We start from the raw sequence: 236 nt of genomic DNA, 5'->3' as shown, positions 1-236 counted from the left end.
TTCAGATCGGGGTCTGCCAACGCGATTCTTGCGCCTTAAGCACTGAGCTACGCGGGGATCATACAGCCCGTGATCCCGTGCTGTGCGGTGATCATACGGTACGTAGCGCTTCACGCACCAGGAACGCGGGCATCACCCCGGTCGTGAAATGAAAGCGCTACCCCGGAAAGCGTTTGCATCGTTCCTTCGGCTGAGTACACTAACCCTGAGTACGTAAAGACTGCAACGGCCGGCTG

This window comes from Pygoscelis adeliae, unplaced genomic scaffold (genome assembly GCF_000699105.1).
Source record: "Pygoscelis adeliae isolate BGI_AS28 unplaced genomic scaffold, ASM69910v1 Scaffold431, whole genome shotgun sequence".
NCBI lineage: Eukaryota > Metazoa > Chordata > Aves > Sphenisciformes > Spheniscidae > Pygoscelis > Pygoscelis adeliae.
This window is presented reverse-complemented; position numbering follows the sequence as displayed.